This window comes from Macaca mulatta, chromosome 2 (genome assembly GCF_049350105.2).
Source record: "Macaca mulatta isolate MMU2019108-1 chromosome 2, T2T-MMU8v2.0, whole genome shotgun sequence".
Classification (NCBI taxonomy): domain Eukaryota; kingdom Metazoa; phylum Chordata; class Mammalia; order Primates; family Cercopithecidae; genus Macaca; species Macaca mulatta.
Window position 1 is genome coordinate 8,817,377 of NC_133407.1, and position 12,642 is coordinate 8,830,018.

Genomic DNA, 12,642 nt, shown 5'->3' on the forward strand with positions numbered 1-12,642 from the left:
ATAAATTGGAAAGGCAGTTTTCAAGCCAAAGGCATAATGTTCTTTTATACTACAAATGAACTTGTTTATATACTGGTCTGAGGTACTTATTTGCTCCTACTCATTCACCCTCTTTTCCTTTTGAGGCCGTCACTGTCATCACTGTTTCTTCCCCTAACTATGCTGAATTTGTCACAGGTAGAAGAGGGAAATGGAAGGAAAATTAAACAATGAGTGACAAAAGGCTTAAACTAAATGGAAACTCAATTTTCAACCTCAGGGTAGTGGAGGCAAAGTGAAGAAACAAAAAAGGAGAGAGGAGGCCTTAGCAAATTGGATTATATTTACTGTCTATCAATAAGGGAAGATCCCAGTCTCACCTTTGCCTCTGCTCTATCTCATTAAACATGCTTAAATCTGGACAGGCGAAAATGAGAGCTGTCAAATAGTAACAGACACATAGTAGCAAAAGTCAGAATACTAGTAGGAAGTGCTCTTCATTCAAGGATCACTCATCCCCAGACTACAGCATAGCTCTCTATTCATTTGGTAGGTGACAGGTGTTGTCAGGTCGAGAAAGACACATAACTCTGCATCTGTGAAATGAGAATATTAACCATCCATCCTGGAGAATTGTTACACGAACCAGTCACCACAATGTAAAGTGCCTTATGGAGTTTTTGACCTGGTACTCAACATATATTAACTACCAATTTTATCTCTATCATCTAAATTTTGGAGCTGGCCATCAGCAGCCAACTTCTGACAGCATAATAATACACACAGGATAATAAGCATAACTGACTATGTGGCCAGAGGTTAAAATTTATGTCAAACATTATGCTTCATTAAAAAATGAAGGAAGAAGCCAAGAGCCTTTAATTTTACCCTTGCTTGCTGTGTCACTGTTGTAACTTTTAGTTTTAGCTGGTGAGCCGTCCCCTGCTGCAGCTATTGTACTTGAGTTGTACTACAGCTAATGTAACCAGCTAATGGAATGAATGATATATTCTAAGGACAGTTGGCCCTGAGTGACCTCCTTGGATTCAGGACTTTGTCTCTAACATCTGTCCATCCGTCAGTCCCTGGGGTTGACTGTAAGAAGAACAATATTCCCCATCAAGCCCTATGCAGAGGAGTCTCGGGTAACTTTCCAGTTCTCCATTTGCCAGTCATTTAGAAAAACCCCGAGAGGAGAAAAAATTAGGATGCTGGCATCATCTGAAGATTCATTTCCCTCTATTAAGAGCATAATAGTGCCAGGCGTGGTGGCTCACGCCCGTAATCCCAGCACTTTGGGAGGCCAAGGCAGGTGGATCACGAGGTCAGGAGTTCAAGACCAGCCTGACCAACATGGTGAAACTCCGTCTCTACTAAAAATACAAAAATTAAGCAGGCTTGGTGGTGCATGCCTGTAATCCCAGCTACTCAGGAGGTTGGGGCAAGAGAATCACTTGAACCCGGGAGGCAGAGGTTGCAGTGAGCCGAGATACCACACCACCGCACTCCAGCCTGGGTGACAGAGCGAGACACTCCGTCTAAAAAAAAAAAAAAAAAAAAAAGAAAGAAAACCAAAAAAAAAAAAAAAAACAACAACAAAAAGCATAATAGCTCTCACGGCACATCAAGTTCTGGGACAAAAATTACAATGCCAGCCCTATGTGTTATAAATCAAAACCTACTACTTCTCAGTCAAATACCACTTTAATTACAGGGCTCCCATATTAGAGAAACAAGATTAGGAAGGGTAGGAGCTCAAACAGTGCAGAATGGGAACAGCTTCACACTGCAATCATCAAATGAGCACCTGGCCAGAAAATCAGAGTCTGAACTCCACCATCTACAGCCTAAAGACTCAGGTTTGTCACTTTACCCGTGAGCTCCCGTGTCCTCACCCTCAACATGAAGATGAAAATAACGACACTGAACTTGGAGGGTGGTTGGGAAGCTCGAATGATATCATGGAAGTGAAAATGACCTGTACATATAAATGTATAAATAAAATCAGTATATAAAAAGGAAATTAAGAAATACTCTCAAAGCAAATTAGAAAACCGTCTACCTATTTAATCTGCCCTCTGTAATAGATTTATAAAGTCAATCGATTAGATGGAAAATAAATAATAAGGGTCAATAACCAACTCAAGCAGAAATATTTAAGAAAGAATGCAGGACCCAAGGAACCTCAAACAGCGGATTTAAATTATCATCCCCCACATCAAAATTTTAAGTGCTTTTGCTGTTGTCACAGACAGTGCAAGCCTGTTCTCACCTAATGAGACTCTGAACCCCTTATGGGTTTTCATTGGAGGGGAGGTCGAGCATTGGCACTGGGAAGAGAAGCCACACTGACAACAGAAATACAGGCTGCCTTTGCAGTGAGTACTTCTGGCCCATCTCATCCAGCAAAAGCTGGTACAGGAACTTTGGTGTTTTTCCACTTCCCTAGTATTGTAGTGAGATAATTTTACACGTTTTCAAACCTTAAATAATCCCACGTAATTGCTTTGTGTTTAAATTGCCCCAGATCTTATAGGTGAGGTTTATTCTCCCTTTACATATTCATTCCCTTCTTCAAACAATATTTACTAAATGTCTATATGCTCCCTTCCTCCTTCAAAGTCCCAAAGAAATTCATTAGTATCTTTAGTTTTTCTTGTGCCACATATTAAATTTTCTAGTATTATAATTATAGGCCTTTATTTGTCTTCCCTGCCAGGAGACTATAAATTTCTAAATGGAGACCTTCCTTATCCATCTTTTACTCAAGTGATAGGCATAATAAAACAGCAGCAGCAGCAACAAAATTGCATGTTATATAAAGAGAAATGATACTTGTGTAAAACAAGTAAACGAATATATTTGAGATAAGCATACCGTTGTGGTTTGTGATGAAAACTCACTATTAGAAGGAAAAATGATGACTTTCAGCTCCTGTTAGTAAACTGGAGGATTTTGCAGTGTAATAAAATTAATGCTGATATCCAATTTCCAATGGTTTCAGAATATACAATTTTTTTCAAATTTTATAGAATGGATTTTGCCTCTATCCCTTGCCATGAACACCAGAGTTTCAGTAAGTCAAACTGAAGAGCAGATGTTTTTTGTTTGGTTTGCTTTTCAAACCCACAAATTATCAATCTTTTATATCAGGAACTGTGGCAGACTGTTACAAGGGTAGCTTCTGACTACGATTTGTAAAGGTCTAGCTTTTTTCACTAGCCAGATTCTCCTAGTCAGATCTCACATCTGAACTCCAGATATACTTGAACTGTTTTTCTATAACCAACAGTTCAATACTCTGTCACCAAAGCCCCTTTCCCCATCCTATTCCAATCCTAGTAAATGACCGTTGACCTTTCTTTCCAGAGTTCAAGAAAATGAAGGTTTACAGTGCAGCTAATACTTAACCCCAGACACATCTCATCTGATATACAATAATTTCTCTTTTTACAATTTAAGAAAATATTGTATATCAGATGAGATGTGTCTGGAACATAAATACAAATTTACTGCAGAAAAATTGTTTATCTTGGTTGAAAAAAATAAGGTTACATTGGTTTGGTAATTAAATAATTAAAAGGGCTAATATTTGAAAAAAAAAACTGTCAGCAGTATAGAAATCTTTCACACTGGATTTATTACGTTGGTGAAAAAGTAACGGCAAAAACTGCAATTACTTTTGCACCAACCAAATAGTTAGAAGTGAAGTAAATTTTTATTTTTCTTTAAGAGCTCCACACTTTCCAGAGTCTTTTTGTCTTCTAAGCCCTCACCAGACTCTGGGCTTTTAGTAGCCTGCTCCTCCAAATCTAGTCTCTGCTCATTTCCTAGTTCCAAAGCTGTTTCCACATTTTCAGTGAAATAAACATTAATAGAAGCCGCTCCAAATGCTTCCATTTATAACTCTAAAATAACACGTGCTGTTCTCCTGGTCTTCCACTCCCTCCCCTGGGATCTGAGACAAATAATTCAGTAGAGGTACAGGGAAAGTGGATTTTCTAAGAATTGATAGTTGGATTCTAACTTGTTTACATGGGTCTAGTTTTCAGAATAAATGCTTAAAACTCATATTTAGTGTCAATTAGAGCAATCTCTGTAGTATATTTCTCAGAAACAGTATGTTCAAGGCATGAAAGCAGGAAGAAACATGTAAGTTATTTCCTTAGTCCTCTTTTAAGAGGATTGGGTCTTGGGTCTGTAGATAGGTGATTTACAGAGTCTCCTCTCTTGGTCCAGCTCCTATAGTTAGATTTGGTAATATGGTATCTGTCAAGATTTTTGAATCCTTCTTTGGGTATCAGTAAAAATAAAAGTACTTTATTATCAGTAAATATCATCTGTAATAAATTTATGGTCTTTAGTACTCAGCAAAAAAGAACAAAGAGATTTTATAATTCTATCTACTGAACATTCAGTGAGGGCTAACCATGAGTCAAAGGCCAAATACATTTTCCTTGCTTCTGATTTTGTAAAATGGCATTGCTATTTATAATAATAGCATACATTTCTTTTCATTATGCTCAAAAAACTGAAGTGGAAGATGCTTCCATTTTCTTTAAGCTACTGTTAGATTATTTTCACTCAGTAAAAGGACGAAAGTGTAATTTCCATATCATGTTAAGAAATAGGGAAAAGATATCAAGATTTAGCTCAATATGTTTCCATTACAGATAAGAAAACTGAAGCTCAAAGCAGCAAAATGGCCTAGCCAAAGCCATCAAGCCAATCATTGGCTATTTGGGCAAATTTCTCCCTTCTTAAACCAATAAATTTTTTACCCAAACATTTCTAGTGCAAGGCATAGACATAGAGAGTATTAAATGTTCTTTTGTCCGACCAATTACAGGTATGTGGTTCTTCTATCATTCAAAGCAGTAGGATAAATAGCCAAGACTAATCCTAACTAAAAGTAAAGCATGGCACCAAAAAGACCCCAAACACTTGAAGAATATATCATTCAACTTGTTTCTTGGTACAGTCCCCATAAGAAGTACCTCTAAAACAAATGTCTAGAAAATGCTACAATGATAAGGGTCAAAATAACCCCAATTATGGAAAGTAGGTTTCTATCTCTAAAATGTATACTGCAAAACCACCCCAAACTCCACACTCACCTCCATTCCCCTTTGCCTGCCCATCTCTCTCTTTTTTTTTTTTGTCTTGTTTTGAGATGGAGTCTTGCTCTGTTGCCCAGGCTGAAGTGCAGCGGCACGATCTCAGTTCACTGCAACCTCCGCTTCCTGGGATTAAGCAATTATCCAGCCTCCGCTTCCTGAGTAGCTGGGACTACAGGTGCCCACAACCTAGCCCAGCTAATTTTTATATTTTTAGTAGAGAAAGGGTTTCATCATGTCAGCCAGGCTAGTCTTGAACACCAGACCTCAGGTGATCTGCTGGCCTCGGCCTCCCAAAGTGCTGGGATTACAGGCATGAGCCACCTCACCTGGCCCCCATATCTCTTATCGAAAACATTGCAACACCTTTCCAATTAGCCTTCCTGCTTTTCATCTCCCTACCTCCAAACTGCTACCAGTTAGCTTCCTCCAACAGAACATGATGTCATCTCCCAATGTATAGCCCTTCCATGTTTTCTTAACACTTGCAGGTCTAGAGCCAAACTCCTGAAGGTGGTATTCACAGCCCACCTCAATCTGGCTCTGTGGACTTCTCTCTAACCTCATTTCCTGCTACTCCTGTTCCTGCAAACATTCTATGGTCCAGGTAAACCAAACTGTTCCCCACTCCTAGACTTACATAACACAATCATGTCTCCATGTCTTTACTCTCCCCGGTCCCTCCACCTGTAATGTCTATTCTTAGTTTTTCCCAAGACTCGGCTTGTCCTTGAAGACCCAACTTTAAATGCTATGTTTTCTGGGAAACTAGGAAAGTCAGTTTCCTGTACTACACTCCAATTTGTTTAGGCAATAAGTATTACCTAACAAATATTTGTTAAGACCCATTATATGTGCCAGCACTAAGACCCAGAGATGAAAGACAAAGCTACTGCCTCTGAACTCCTGAGTATGTGTCTGCAAGGAGGTGCTAGTGGGGACCGGGTATCGCAAGGCAAGTGTTCACCTACAATTAATGCTTCCAATGAGTTTTAAAGAATGAGTAGGAGTCTGCCTGGCAGACAGAGGTGGTGGTGGCTAGGGGAACATTCCAGACAGATTATAGCACCTGTCACACTAAATTACAACTAGGTTTATCAGTTTGCCCTTCTTGACTGTGAGCTGTTTGAAAAAGGGCTGATTTATCTATTAATACAATTACTCAATAGTGTCTAGCCCTAATCATAACTAGCACAGTTTATCAAGGGTCTGCTCAGTGGCAGGCACTATACTATGGGCCTCATATATTGAACTTTCAAAAGTCTTCAGTGGAGATTATTTTTACCTCGCAGAAGAGAAAATTGAGTCTCAGAAGCATCAGGTCACTTGTCTAGTCAACCCAGCTAGTCAACTGTGGAGTTATATCTGTTTTTCTCCAAAGTGTACCTTCTAGTGCATAGAAAATGCATTTTGAAACTAAAGGTGCTGTTCAGTGAACTCTAACATTTGAGACCTCATAATATGGGGCCTTCAACTAAGCCTCCACAAACACATCTTGGGACATGTGTGCACAAGCATATGATACAAAATATACAAGGCACTAGCTGGACAGATCCTGTGAGAGCCATGATACGCGTCCTCTTCGTTATACCAGTTTGGGTGGTTAGTAATTCTGAAGCTTATGAGGAGATAAAATTGAAAATATTTCAAGCCAAGATTATTAATACTGAATTTTCATGTTGTAGAGCTCCACAAATATCCTGAAACTTACTGATAAAGAATCCTTTCAGTTTTTTAATTGGGGTATTTCACTGAACTCCTGACTTTGGAATAGTTCTTTCATATTCTATTTAACTAATATTCTATTTTACTAATATGTCCCTCAAATAAAAATTCTATGTGTCTTGGAATGCCAGAAAGTTCAAAATGAAATAAAAAAATATATATACAGTATCTCTTTCCACAGAGATTCATTGTTTACATTACAGTGTCCATAAAATCATTTTTAAAGTAGTATCAGCAAAAGGGAAATTAAATTCCTGGATGTGGACTAATGCCTTTTCCAAGAAGCTCATCAAATATGATCAACCTACCTTCATTTAAGAGACAAAATGCTTCTGAACTTTCCAGGTCAGAGGATAACATCCGTCCTTGCTGCAGTCAATACTTAGAGTGGGCTCAGTCGGTATGTAAAGACTTGGTTTTATGAACTAGAAAACTTTAATTACACTAATTTCCCCTATGGAAGCTCAAAAGATTCATTTGGCTAAAAAGAACCATAAAACTTTAAGTTTTAAGTGTTCTTAATATTTTTCTCACCATTCTCTATTTTTTTTTCTTCCCTTTTCTGCCCTGTCCTCCATGTAGCTCATATCCTTTTTCAGAGAAAGAAAGAAAGAGCAAGAAGCAGGTGGGGGTGAGAGAGAAGGAGGGGGAAGAGTGGAGAGGTCGCAGGGAGAGCAATCTTTCTTGTAAACTCTGAACACTGGGTACAAATTACAGCTCATACCCCTAACTTTCTTTCCAAATGATGTATTGAGAAGTACCTGACTACCATAAAATATCATTTTCTTTAAAGCACATGAATTTAAGAAGGTGCATAAACACTACATAAGCAATGCCTATTAAAAGCAAAAGAGAAGACTTCCATTACCTTTCCCAAAAGGTATTTCCTATTTTGTGTAAATATATGATAAAGGGAAAGAATAGAGACAATTAAAAATCATGTTGTTTAGTAGATACTGATATTATGTAAGCTTATTCTTTCTTATTGATTTCCATCCCCAATTCTGTTATTTTATTTTTAACCAAGTTTTGAGCAATACCTCTGAGTATTTTGAAGCAAATATCCATGTACTTCCCTTTTATTCTTTGCATAAATTCGCTATCAGGAACATTAGAAACTCAGAAAGCATATTTTTGCCTGCTGCTGGATTAATCGGTAGACTCATGAACGACTGCAGATATTCCTAATATTTTTATATCTACTTCATATTGATAACCATTTTTATATCACTTAGCTCAATATTGGCACTGCTCAATCTCCAAGTGTATATAGTTTAACCATCACGCTGTCAATGTATATGCCTATTATATGAGGAAATAACATTTTAAGGTGATTCCTGTAAAACTTTATAAATCATTCTTAAAATTAGACATGTTTGAACAGGCACTAACACACAAACAGGTCTTGGCTGTATCTCATGCAGAATATGGGTTTGTTACAGATGTTCTCCTGCAAGCTACATCTTGCCTATTACAAGAACATTCATCTCCCAAACACACCATTTCACCTTTTCTGCCAGAAGCAAAACAAAACACACGCACAAATCAGAGAGCTTTTATTACTATTATTTTTAATTCTTAAATTCTTCCACTTATTCTACATCCTTACAGAGAAGAGGAAGCAAACATCTGATTTCTCAAATGCTTCTGTCTGATGATAGCTCAGTTTGTTTTCCCCCTGAACAAGCTAATGATATTAGGGGAGCCTAACCCATGTCTTTTTTTTAAAACCTACAAAACCGATGCCTGGGCCAGCACTGACTCATAAAACTGGAGACATTAGCTCATGGCAATGATTCAGTCGTGAGAATTCTGACAAGGGCCTCTCCCTCCCTGGTGCTTTAAGAGGAAAATCAGCCCTGAGTAAGTATGGCTTGTGATCTAGGCACAGAGGTTACTGTGACTGTGATCAAGTACTATAAGGAAAGGGGCAGTGCTGTCTGTGTGACAACAGCCATCCTAAGGAGAAAATCACTGTCTTCATAGGAAAACAGTTTCACAGCAGCCCTGGCACAGCCTAATTAGAAAAGTCCAGGCTAGGCACTGTGGCTCACTCCTGTAATCCCAGCACTTTGGGAGGCTGAGGCAGGTGGATCACCTGAGGTCAGGAGTTCAAGACCAGCCTGGCCAACATGATGAAACCCCATCTCTACTAAAAATACAGAAATTAGCCAGGCATGGCGGCAGGCACCTGTAGTCCTAGCTACTGGAGAGGCTGAGGCAGGAGAATGACTCAAACCCGGGAGGCGGAGGTTGCAGTGAGCTGAGATTGCACCACTGCACCAGCCACTTCAATCAGCCCGGGAGAAAAATATGAATTTCATTCACTAGACTACTTTGGTCTCTCCTCAAGGAGAGAGGAAAGGCAGAAGGATCAAGGTTTGGGGAGCTATTAGGCTTTTGGCATTTATTACTAGGTGTGAGAGAGAGAATGAAAGGAAGTCTTGAGATTAGGCTGGATAAGAATTATCTCACTGAACCAGTATCTTCATCTTGGACCCCAGGTGAGAGGATATAAATATTCATTTTGCAAGACAGAAAGCTGAAAGGTACATCTGCTGCCTCTATCCAAAGTCTATCATGTGGTTTGCAAGAGAGACTTCCTAGTTTACAAATCACTTCCACCCCGTCATCTCCTTTACTCCTCACAATAACCCTTCAGGAGAGGTAGCATCATCCTCATTCTGAAGACAAGAAAACTGAGGCACCAGGGAGGAGGCGATTCGTCAAGGTCCCAGCTAGAGAATGGCAGCCAAGACTATAGGACAGACGTGCTCTAGTAAAATAGCTAATCATTTTGGCTCCTTTTCTGGCTCTCCATTCCTCCTCCCTACCTTTCTATCTAGCCCTTTGAAGTAGTGACTTCAGCAACTGTCTCCTGCCCTGTCTCACCTGTGTCCTTCTCCTGTTGAGTGAGCCACGTCGCCGAGTAAGTGCCCAGCCCCACGGTGTGTGTCTGCAATGCTGTGGCATTCTCCAAACTGCTCTCCTTTACTGCAGACCCTCCCACCAACCCCCGTCTGCTGTCAGGTTAATCTACTTTACATACTGATCTGAAGAGGTGCTCAAAAGTATGCAATGTCAGCACACTGCCCATGCGATAGCGTTGAGACGCCTTACCCTACATAGGCTGGCCTATCCTACCTTTCAGCTTCACCCTATGCAGTTTCCTACACAGAAACACAGCTTCAGAGAGAAAAGAGGAGACACTGTCCTGGGAAAGCACAGAAGGCTTGCTGTGTGTTTTGATGTAGGCTGAGTTCACTACCTGTCTGGAGGGTCTACTCTCTTCAGTTAACCAATGGTCTGGCATAGAAAAGGTCAATTGCAGTCATTCTGTTTCTTTCCGGTCACAAAATACTTCTCTTCTGGATGCACAGAATTTGAATTCATGGGGAACTTCAGAGGTCGCTTGATTGTTTCTCTCATCGAAAACTTGAGTCAAGGGTCTCTCCCTCTCTAGAGGTGGAGATCTCACCACCACTGGAGGCGGTGCAGGCCACGCCTCGAGAACCCTGACCATTCGCCTTCTTCTGCAATCTGCCTTCCTGTGGCTTCCCTTCTTATGTGGTTATTGTGCCTTTGGGGACATCCAAAGAAGTCTAAAGTATCTCTAGGAAAGCTGGCCACAAAGAAGGGGCTCTATACAACTGATGATGAGTGTTATCATTTTGTAGCATGAGTCCCAGTCATTTTGGGCTAAGGCTACAAAAATAAACAATGCTCTTTCCCAGGGCACTTGAACTTACCTCAAAATTGTGCTTCTGAAACAATTATTGAAGGCACTTGTACATCGGAAGTGTGCCTGGTAGTGCGCCTGGGTATAGTAACTCAATGTTACAAGATAAATACTACTCATCCTCCTGGAACAACAATTTTAAAGATTTTTTTAATGAGGGGAAGAAATATTTATATTTAAATGCAAAGTTGAAATAAGTTATTCAAAAAGAAAATGATATGTCTTCTATGGGCCATTTCAGATGAAACCCTCAGGATGCCTAATGTAGCCATTCATTTTCCTCTGTTCTTAATTGGGGTAAAAGTTTTAAAGTACTATCCTAACAAATCACCTCTACTAGGCACCAGAGGCTAGAGCTACTTTATGGAGATTTCCTGCTATGATTCTGCACAAATCTATGAATAAGGCAGGTTTAGTGTAAATTCTAATCCTAAATCTATGATGCATCCTAATAGAAATTACCATTTACAGGCATTGTTTTAGGTACTTCATATTTATTATATCAAATCCTGCCGATAACACTGTTACCTAAAAGAGTATTATCCCCATTTGAAAGGTGAGGAGGCCACTCTAGAGACAGTGTTTAACCCAACGCCATACAGCTAGAGAGAAGTGAAATTCAACCCCAGGTCTATCTGACCACAAAGCTGAATTCTTTCCCCTACACTATCCTGTTTCCTCGGGCACTTTTGTTTGTCCTTTAGTAAAAGAGCCATAGTCCCTGCTTTCAAGGAGAGTCAGGATGTGCTAAATATCATATTTGTAATCTTCATCTTGTAAAACCACCAAAAAAGATATACTGTAAGTAACATATGCTTTATAGGATATCTCATAATTAGCAGTTAAGGGAACATTTTCATTTTAAATCAGGAACTTATGGAAAGAAGATAATTCAAAGTATTGCATTTTTTTGTTTCTGAAGTCTAAATTCCAATGTCAAATTAAGAAAGCAATAAATTAGGAGATAATCTATGCCCTACAACCACATGCCCAAATAACAACTTAAAAACAAAATTTCATAGCCATTAAAAACAGAAAATCTGTTAGCTGGGAATGCTTTAAGCAAGGCATAGGAAGACATGACCTCCCTTACTGTTCATATAGCAGTGTGGGCAGTACCCAGGCGAAACATGTTCACTCTAATTCTTTCCCTTGTTGTTCTGAAGCATCCCTCCATGTGGTAAGCACACTTGACCCTCTATTTAGACCAGTGACAAAAGATGACAAAGTAGCTGTGGCCATTTCTTTCTCTCTGGCTCTGGAGGAGGTAGAGATTACTGCAGTCGCCAGAACCCTCAAAGGCAAACAGTATGAATGCAGGAATGAAATCTAAGCACCGTGAAGTGAGGCTGTATTCTGAGTTAGTATAAGGGAAACATATATTCAAAAGTAACTATAATAAAATACTACTTCTAGCAAGTAGAAAAATCATATAACTAAAAAATGCTTCTATATGAAAATACTGCTTCAATCACATTATGGTACTACCAAAATAAAACCACTGCTACTACACATGAATCAAAGGTCTTAATTTGTTATTGCTTCTTTTGTTCTTTTCACTAAAATTCAAATAGATATTTCATGGGACCTTCTTTCCTGGAAATTTCAAAGCATTTTAGAAAAGTACATACAGTTATGTATTATTCATTCATTAAGACCACCTAAAGTGTTGGGTATATTTTGAAGAAAATACACTGTTCTCAAAAAGCAGCAAGGCTTACTAGGCCAAGGAAAGTAAGACATCTTCTTTTCTGAAATAGTTCAGTCAACTCTCCTAAAAAGAAAACTGAAAGAAATAATAGGTATGTCCTTATATTTGGAAGCAAAAGTACCTATGAGATTACAGAATGCAATAATCAAGGACGTGAAGATTGTAGATAGATTGAATTTTAACATGCTATTTGAATTGGTTCTTCCTCATATTAGAAGTTTATATCCATAAAAACATACCATCAGAGCTACAAATGCATCTTAGAAAACATCTAACAAATGTAAAACGTGTGCATTGTACTTTTGTAAAAGGCTCCGCTCACTAGTATCCAATAAACCATTTCACTTCCCCTTTCTCCTTTTGTTCCTTCT

At 39.0% G+C, this 12,642-nt stretch overlaps 1 protein-coding gene and 1 non-coding gene across 24 annotated transcripts in view; both read right to left on the reverse strand.

The window, feature by feature from the left end:
- TP63 (tumor protein p63) overlaps positions 1-12,642 on the reverse strand; it is a 526,038-nt gene that overhangs the window by 62,866 nt on the left and 450,530 nt on the right. The window lies entirely within an intron of this gene.
- On the reverse strand, positions 3,389-3,476 carry MIR944 (microRNA mir-944). The gene has a single exon (NR_032714.1). It is a non-coding gene; the product is annotated as a microRNA mir-944 (primary transcript).